We start from the raw sequence: 9,104 nt of genomic DNA, 5'->3' as shown, positions 1-9,104 counted from the left end.
TTCCACATGAAATTCTTATGGGTCAAACTCCCATCATGCAGATTACAGACCTTTTCTATGGAATTAGTCCAAGGATCTTAGCAGGCATTAATGGCTGGAAGCCCTGAAGGTCAGCAATTCCTCTATGTTTTAATGGGGCTCAACATTTCAGTATTATCCATAAAGACCTCTCCTAACTATGCAGAATCTAACATATCCACCTTAATTGACCACTTCTGCCCAATCAGTAACACAAACAATTCTTGGTGACTCAAGCCTCTTAGAAAGATGAAGTAGTGCATGGACCCCAATTGGTGAGACAGGGTTGCTTTAACTGAGAGAAGCCACAGATATCATCTAGTCATTTGTGAAATATGCATCTGAAGAGTGAGACTACTTTTCCAGTGCACATAGGGATGAGTTTAAGTAGTATAATTTTTCAGAAGCTACAAAGATCACCTACCCCTGGTCTTACACCGTGTTTCCATTTCACAGACCTGTATGTGCAGCGCTGTGCTGAGGAATTAGCTCAAATGGTAGAGCGCTCGCTGCATGCGAGAGGTAGGATCGATGCCTGCATTCTCCAGTGCAGTCCAGAAGACTAGTTATTTCGGTGCTAGTGTTGATTGTATGTTCTGCTTCTTTTGAAATTCAAAGTGTAATTCTTTTCCATAATGTAGCGCCACATGAGGCGCAACGAAGCAACAGATTAACTGTCAGAAAAGGATCTTATTAAGAATAATCAAAACCAAAATGGCCCAATAACCCAGACCTTGGCGTTATTAGCACCACGCTCTAACCAACTGAGCTAACCGGCCAACACACCAACATGCCTCCTCCATAGGCACTCGTCGGAAGGCGACAGCTTGGCCAGTGTTCAATGCATCACGGGAGGATGTACTTCCACAAACGTCATCAAAAGTATAATAGGCTTCAATCTTGTTTTTTTTATCGGTTATGTCGACTTTTTTTTATGTCGCTGAACCCTAATATCTCGAGCACAAGGGGGGAAAAAATTTGCCATTTAACGCCGGTTATCTCGGTGCAGCCGCAGAAGAACTCATGGAAAAATCAAGTCTTACAGCTGCTACAGGTGTTGTATTGTATACTGGTGAATCTCTGCTGTTAGTTAGTGCACATATGCCTTTTGTTGTTAAATGTTATGCGATGAACGGGAGGCGAAAGCCGCGAGTGGCGGCTCGGAACGTGGGATGAGCAGCAAAAAGGGGGGGAGAAAAGCGCAGCCGTTGAGAGAGTGCCGGTGGGAAGGCACGTACCGGGATACGCATGCGCGATAACAACGACCGCCGTAAACCAACATATACCAACAATAACGGACAGTGAGAGGGTGGAAGTTTAAATAGGAGCTGGTGATGATGATAAACGAGCACCATATGTGCGTGATTGAAGCCGCAGGAGCTTCAGAGAAAGCGGCCGAGAAAGCGCCTGACACGCTGAAGGGGGCCGAAGGGGGCGTGGCAGGTGGATTCCTGACAGATAAACATGTACTGTATGTATTTTTATAGCATGCCTTCATCAAACAAATCGCAGCAACGCTGTTGTGTAAAAAAACCTCCAAAAACATGTGCATGCACATTCTCATTTATTAACGCACATCATGTACATAAAGAAATTTCAAGCACGTTAATATATTACCGCCATTTTGATTTTCGTTTATCTCGATCATTGGTTACCTCGATGCTTTTTGGCGACCCCCCTAGGACATCGACATAACCGGGTTCCACTGTATTATTAAATTATAAACTTTTACTGCACCTCTCTGGATTCCGCTTCACATCAACGCCATTTAGCCACGCCCACATCGCCCGTGCCGCGACTTAACAATGACACGTAACAAACCTTTTCCTCGTTTTAAACCTATAGATGTAACAGGTGTATAATTTACCCTGTTAAATTTACATATCCTGTTTCAATTCATACTAAACTGTTGATTTGTCTTGTTTATACTCATATCTGTGTTTATAAATGTAGTTGCCTGATCAAAATGGGTGCTTCTCTTAAATGCCTTGATAATAGAAGCTGATGTCACTTCCTGTCCTGACTCCTCCTCTTCCCTTTCTGTATTGTAATCTCATTGGAGTGGTGGGTTTCTCCTACATTTATGATAAACTGGTTTAATTTTATATTAATTACTTTTATATTTATTTATTATTTATTTATATATGTATAGGTTGAAAGAAGCAGAAACAGAGGACAGGGTAGTGTGGAGGAGGATGATCCGCTGTGGCGCCCCCTAAAGGAAGCAGCCGAAATTTTTTACATTTTTTCTCACTGAAGTTTTTGTGTGAGGTTTCTTTATCTATCTGTGTGAATATTTTACACTTTTTGTTTGTATTTTTATTAATGTGAGGGCACATGGTGATAAGTCTACCACACACACAATAGGTGAAATATCACCACAGGGGCTGCTGATTTGTTGTATGTTTTTTTAGAAGAAACATTAAATACTTCCAGTGAGCTGCAGTCTGCAGTCCCGTGTCTGATTTCACATCACAGCACACAGAGTCAAGTATTTCAACTGGTGTCGTCGATAGTGATGAGCGATACCATCATGTTCTTTTTTTTTAATCCAATACCGAGTACTTTCAAGATGAGTATCTAAAGTTATTATTAATAATGAATTATATTAATCTATATCTAGTCATTTATATTTTAATATTGTCATTTAAAACAAAAGAATAGCAACAAAAAAATTAGATGCAGCTCACTGGTGAGTGGCGCTATAGTGTGATATTTTTAGAAAAGGCCCTCGGGCGACTCATGTGATCCTATTTCTTAACCTTGCGAGATAAACAAATATGAGAGATCCTAACTAAGAGAACCCAGGGCGCATTCCAATAAAAAATTGAGGGGAATAGGACACTACATGAGGATAAAACCTTGAGAGGAACCAGACTCAAAAGGGAAACCCATCCTCATTTGGGTGATATCAAGAGTGTGATTAAGAATCCTAAAACAATACAAAACACCAAGGAGTAAAAACTACCATGAGGTCCGTAATCTTCATGAGTTGTGTGTGTGTGTGTGTGTGTGTGTGTGTGTGTATTAGAATTCTACATTATTCCCAATCCTGTCTCTTGTTTTCAAAGTCTTTTTGTTGTTGTTTTTTTCTTCTGTTTTTTTGTGTTGGATTTTTTGCTGTAGTTTGTTTTGTTTTTTGGTGTCTTTTTCCCCACCTTTATTTTTTTTATGTGTGTCTCTGTGTGTGTGAGAGAGTCTTAACCTGTGCAGTGCAGTGCAGTGGATCCAGTAGAATGGGGAGTAATACAATCAGAGACACAGGGTTTATTTTTATGTTTTTATTTTTGTTGTTATTGTTTTAGATTTTTGTTTGTTAATATTTTAGAGTGATTAATTTTTGTGATATTTTATCTTTAGGTGGTGGTGAAGGTTTAGAGATGATCATCTAAAACAACAAGAAGATCACACACTTTAACAGCAGGAACAAGAAGCACATGATTGCATGTTCATTAGCTGAATGAGATCCAACACACTCGTTCACAGTGTGTTTCGGTAACAGCATCTGCTTTGAAGCTGCAGCTTGAGACGTGTCTGGACTCTAACGTCTGTTCTGAAAGTCACTGGGATAAACAACTACAACTGCAAAGGAAGAAAAAAAACACATTTAACACGAACAAAAAAAGTATGATTTCCAGCATGATGAAATGATACATGATTACAGATTCATTTACTGTGTGAGCTCTAACATGTTCATTTACACACTCGTTTACACACTCATTCACACACTCAGTCACACACTCATACACAGTGGTTCTGTAACAGCATCTGTTTAGAAGAGGAACTTACTTCGGCCTGTATCCTGCTCAATATCATATAATTATTGGTGATGGCATCAATATTAATATTGTCAACGCTGGGAGCATCTCCCGTTTGAGGGTTTGTCTGGGCTCTGGGTATACTGAGAGAGAGAGAGAGAGAGAGAGAGAGATAAGATAATTCCCATGTGCTCAACGCACACACACACACACACACACACACCTTTCTACTGGAGTGTTCCAGTGGCCGTCACCACATGGCGGAACATAATCCATTTGTCAGTTTATTACTGCAAAAATACAAAAACATTAAAAAGGCGATCAAAATGAATAAACGTTTCGCCTCGTGATTATTAGCTGCTGGTTTGTTTACTACAGTTGCTAAGATACACACAAGAGTGAGTTGATGGATTGCAGTGCTGTTTGTTGACCACGCCTATTATGTCTGTCAACTGACCAATCAATGCAGAGTTTGTTTAAAGTTTCAGCCAATCATTGGTCTTGTACAGAGTATGTTGCCGCCTATTGAGTGACGTCATCACTGCGTTCAATAAGGTCCTATAATGAGATTGGTGGTGTTTTTATTTATTTATTTATTTATTTATTATTATTATTATTTTTTTATTTATTTTTTTGCATCCGTGCCCGAATGTATTTATTTATTCGTGTTTTTATTTATTAATTGATGTTTGACATAAACAATGCGAAAAATAACAGAAAATATCTTATTCTTTTTTTCTTCATTTTTTGCCTGTAAAGTTTAAATAACATTGGATTGTTTTCTTTTTTTTTATTTAAACTGTTCTTTTTTTCTATAATGTTTTGCTCTTGTAGTGAAGTGAAGTTTGTCTCATTGCTGCTATGCTGAGCATCTGAACAATTATAACTCAAGTCTTACAATAAACTTTAGGTTTTTATCACATTTTCTACTTTTATTCATCTGATTGTCTCCCCAGTGTCCAACTGCTCCATGGCTTTGTGTATCAGTCACCTCACAACTATAGGAAAGATTTACCACTAGTCTCCTTTCTTTCTTAATTCAGTCTCTCAGTTAGTTTATAGTCACTCAGTGTGAAATCTGGGGCTGTTTAGATGAACACAACACTGATTTCCTGCAGGAATTGAGGAAAGACACACAAAGCTTTTGCTCAGCAGCTCTCAGTGTCTCTCTGTTTTTAGTTTCATCAATACGTCTGGTAATTGTGTAATGTGAGAGAGATCATAAACATATAAAACAAACAGATGAATAATAATATTTACACAGAATTAAGCAAAAATCAAGTACTGACAGTGCCACTAGAGGGCAGTGTGAGACTGACAATTGTCAATGTGACCTGTGTGTTACAATTAAACTGTTTATATAACTAATGCACTACTACTTCTTCTTCTTTTTCTTCTTCTTCTTCTTCTTCTTCTTCTTCTTCTTCTATTATTATTATTATCATTATTATTATTATTAATTTCTTCTACTCCATGTGTTGATCTTCAGTTAAAAAGTCCAGATTCACAATATAGAACTACTGCAACATTTCAGTGGTAACATACAGCATGTTTTTGTAAAGTAAGTGACTAAAAACCCCAAAGGAATTTTCCTGCCACTTTATATGAGCTGTTTTAGAAAAAGCAACTGATCCTGAAGCAGAAAAGATCACATTCAAGCTCGTTCCTCAGCCGTCACCAAGTGCCTTAGATCAGCTTCCTCCATCATCACATAAAGCCTGAAAATGTGATCTCTTTATAAATAATTTTTATAGATTACATTTATAACATTGTATATTTTTGTACATAAAGAAATAAAATACACAGTAGATCTGCACAGCGTTACTCGTTGTCTCTAATAGTTTATACAGTGGCAGGTCTTCAGTCCCAATCCCCCTCTTAATTACATCATTATGATGCCACAGCTATAGAATTATACAGATATGCAGTATAACAGAGCTGCATCACAGACATTTCATACAGTCTGAATGAATGCCGTTAACTAAAGCAGGAAACCCAGTAAACACAATTCAACAAGTCTCTTTCATTGTCTCTAGCAGAAGCTTCGATATTAACCTCATAAAATATCCCAGAGTTTCCATGCGCTCTTATGCATTTTTTCTTTGCATTACAATTTTCCTGAGGTTTGAAATTGAGTGTTTTTTACAAATGTATTATTATATTATCTTAGCTATTAAATTAAACTTACTTCTCTCTGTCTTTTATCCTCTCTGCTACTTATTAAAGGATATTTTGAACAGGTGTTTTATCCTCACCTCTTTCCTTTTCCGGCTCTTCCCTCCATTCAGAAACCAGCATCCAACCATCACAAACCAGCATCCAACCATCACAAACCAGCATCCAACCATCACAAACCGGCATCCAACCATTACCATAGTTGAAAGCTATTCATCATATTGTAATAGAAAGTTGAGGTTTGTGCAACCTGAAAGCTTAACATGACACTGTCTGATTGTTTATGGTTTGGTGTAAAAGACTTTGAGAAACTTTAAGCAGTGCATTGCAGCACAGTTATGAATCACAGTGTAAACAGCTGGTGACTGAGGATACGGCCCTGAGGCCCCAGTGCTCACTGTGATGTTTTTTTTTTTTTGGTCCTGATCTAAACTGTCTAATGTCTTCATCATGGAGTCTATAGCTTACAGGCTTTTTCCACATAAACATAAACTATAATAGACAGCAGATAACACTGTACAGTTCTAAAATGAACAAAAGTTTTAGATGTAAATCACTATAAAAGTAGTCTATTAAATTATTCATAAAGAGAGTCTGAGGCTTGGTGACGGCTGGAGGAATGAGCTTTGTGATGACTTGCCACCATGATTCCAAAATCTTCAGAGCGACTTCGTTTTTGCTGGCTGCCAGATCATGAGTGGAATAAAGATTTAATGATATCTTTTCTGAGTTTTTTTGTTCCAAACACAACTATGCTTTTTGTCAGATTTTGGACTGACACTGGGAGGTTCTCTTAAGCCCTTGTTGGCCAAGTCGTCCTGTTTAAGATGGACAAGTGAAAAACTGAACAATCCACAAATAATGTGAGAAGATGCTCAAAAATAGGATTTACAGTAAACATACCAAGTAGCCTGAAAACTGCTGCTACAGAGACGTCTCTATACGGTGTTTGCTCTGTTCTTGTTTGCAACAGCCAAGTTCAGGATCAGCCAAAGGTCCTCTCTAGTAAATAAAAGATTTGGATATACAGTAATCCCTTGCCTATTACATTCCAGACCCCCCGATAGGCAAAAGAACGTGAAGTGGCAACCTAATATTTATACAGTACAGTATACAGAATTTCTGTATATCTTAAGGCTTTATAAACAACATTGACACTTTTATGATCCTCTGCTTTTAAAACTTTAATATTCCTAAACCTACGTAATTTTAACATAACAATTCTATATGGGTATTCACCAGTGAAGATACAACTTGAATGATGAAGATGATGATGAATTAAGTGTGCAGAACTAATGATGATGAAGGTGATGATGATGAAATGAATGTACTGCATACCCAAGAAGAGCATTACAGCTCTTCATCAGGTGCTGCAGTATCTCCGCCCTCCTAACTTCTGCTGTCGCTAAAGGCGTAGTGTCTGGTGTCTTCTTCGGAGTGATGAACACAGTTATGGGGAATTGCTGGTGCTGCTTTTTTTTCGGTAATAAGGTTTTTTATAAGCAGACATGTTACCCTCGATTGCATTTGAGAACTGCAACAAATAAAGAATATGAGGGTCCTATTCTTGAGCAAGTTGCTGAAGTTCTTTGGACAGTCTGACAAGGGTTGCAAGGCGCTCGAGTGTTAGGCCAAACTCCTACATTTTTTTTTCTTTTTCATATCTGTTAGTATTAAGATAGGACTCACACTGGTTCTCTAAACACATTCCTATGTTGTCTGTTCAGTATTTATATGATCTTTATGATGCGAGTATGTAAGGTACACAGAAAGTGTTTGTCTGGGTTCACACATCTCTGGTTACTATGTTTTCTTACCCAACCAGGAAGAGTTTAAGCTCGGGTTTTATCCAGTGTGTATATATACTTATATAAATATATAATATATAAAACTCAACTAGTATATAAACTCAGTTACACTTTTTGCCAGATCCTCGACTGATGCTGCCATGTTTTTCTGCCTGTGTTTTTCACTAATAGGTAACCATGTACTTGTTTATTCTTTATGTTTGTGTTTGAAATACAAAGGGGAATAATTATTTCATTATTGTTTTAATTTTTAATGAAAATAAAGTTACTGTCAGAAGTGGGATTTGAACCCACGCCTCCATATGGAGACCAGAACACTCATTTTCCTGGAAGGTATTAACCCTTGAGTCTAGTACCTTTCAAATATTAATCTGTCTGTCTTTTATATTTTTTTGAATGCCTATCTGACAGCTTGTCTTTCCTGTCTACCATGTTGTCTGTCTGTCTGTCTGCCTGTCTGTCTGTCTGTCTATCTATCTATCTATCTATCTATCTATCTATCTATCTATCTATCTATCTATCTATCTATCGATCGATCCATCCATCCATCCATCCATCCATCCATCCATCCATCCATCCATCCATCCATCCATTCATCTGCTTGCTTGTCAGTATTAACTGTTATTTTCCACTATGTCTGTCTTTCCCACTATTAGATAAACACCTACTTGTTTTCTCTGTATGTCTTGTTTGAAAGACAAAGGAAACAATATTTTTTAGTATTTCTAATGAAAATAAAATTACTGTCAGAAGTTGGATTTGAACTCACGCCCATTTGGAGACCAGAACACTCAGTTTCCTGAAAAGTATAGAACATTAAGTCTGGCACCTTAGACCGCTCGCCATCCTGACATACAAGCATGCATTTCTTATCCCCCCAGTGGCTGATAAAACTATTTTTACAAATTTCTGTCTACTTGTTTGTTTTATCTATTCTTCTATTTGTGTTTCTTATTTATGTAAGTCTTTTGTTTTTCTGTTTGAATGCCTATATACCTGCTTATCTTCCTATCGATTAATATCTATCTATTTAATCTATCCATCTGCCTGTTTGCAGAGGCGGCAAAAGTACACACATCCTTCACTTAAGTAGAAGTACAGATATTCATGTTTTAAAAGACTCTGGTAAAAGTTGAAGTTCTGACTATACTTTTTTACTCAAGCTACAGTGAAGAGGTTTGTGCTTTGACATGTACTTAATTAGTAGTAAAGGCTTGTTTTACTTGTTTCAGTGTCACACTGGTAACTGGACCTCACATCATATTAATATTAGGGCTGTCAGTCGATTCAAATATTTAATCGCGCTGTTCTAAATAGATAGATAGATAGATAGATAGATAGATAG

The 9,104-nt window shown here is 37.5% G+C and overlaps 1 long non-coding RNA gene across 1 annotated transcript; it reads right to left on the bottom strand.

Annotated features, from left to right (window-relative positions):
- Positions 1 to 3,384: 3,384 nt before the first annotated feature.
- Positions 3,385 to 4,184, bottom strand: LOC124382544. Its single transcript, XR_006925073.1, has 3 exons — positions 4,000 to 4,184; positions 3,808 to 3,919; positions 3,385 to 3,600 (listed from the first exon to the last, which is right to left on the bottom strand). It is a non-coding gene; the product is annotated as an uncharacterized LOC124382544 (long non-coding RNA).
- Between the last annotated feature and the right edge of the window lie 4,920 nt (positions 4,185 to 9,104).

This window comes from Silurus meridionalis, unplaced genomic scaffold, assembly GCF_014805685.1.
Source record: "Silurus meridionalis isolate SWU-2019-XX unplaced genomic scaffold, ASM1480568v1 Scaffold644, whole genome shotgun sequence".
Taxonomy (NCBI): Eukaryota; Metazoa; Chordata; class Actinopteri; order Siluriformes; family Siluridae; genus Silurus; species Silurus meridionalis.
This window is presented reverse-complemented; position numbering and strand designations above follow the sequence as displayed.